This window comes from Charadrius vociferus, unplaced genomic scaffold (assembly GCF_000708025.1).
Source record: "Charadrius vociferus isolate BGI_N301 unplaced genomic scaffold, ASM70802v2 scaffold373, whole genome shotgun sequence".
NCBI classification, from domain to species: domain Eukaryota; kingdom Metazoa; phylum Chordata; class Aves; order Charadriiformes; family Charadriidae; genus Charadrius; species Charadrius vociferus.
The window spans coordinates 566,548-566,955 of NW_009647681.1; the positions used below are offsets into that span (position 1 = coordinate 566,548).

General features: G+C 69.6%; 1 protein-coding gene across 2 annotated transcripts in view; it reads right to left on the reverse strand.

Annotated features, from left to right (window-relative positions):
- Positions 1–408, reverse strand: part of CYTH1 (cytohesin 1) — a 10,288-nt gene that overhangs the window by 7,478 nt on the left and 2,402 nt on the right. The gene's annotated exons all lie outside the window — the stretch shown is intronic.

Consider the following 408-nt stretch of genomic DNA (forward strand, 5'->3'; position numbering starts at 1 on the left):
TAATGCGGGGGGAAGGTGGGGCGGGGACTGGTCTGTGGCATGGAGGGGGGGACACACGCAGCCTGGGGCAGCTCGCCGCTCGCTCCCGGGGGCCTGCTCCGACAGGACCCTGCTGTGACTCGGTGACGAGAAGGGCCTCGTGGTCTCTGTGCTCCGACACCAGACCCCGGTACCAGCTCTGCACCCCGGGGATCACCCATCCTAGAGGCAGAACCCCCCCGGACACCCACCCAGCCGCACCACAGGGCCTCATCAGCAGTGAGTCCGCTCCTGCCGCCCAGCCCAGAGAAGACGGAGGGCTGCTGGACGTACAGACGTCTTCCCCATGGGGGCTGTGCCCCTGCCTGCAGCCTCTTGTCCCTCCGCGGGGCCACGCTCTGAGGAGCCAGGCCAGCAGGAGAGGCGCAG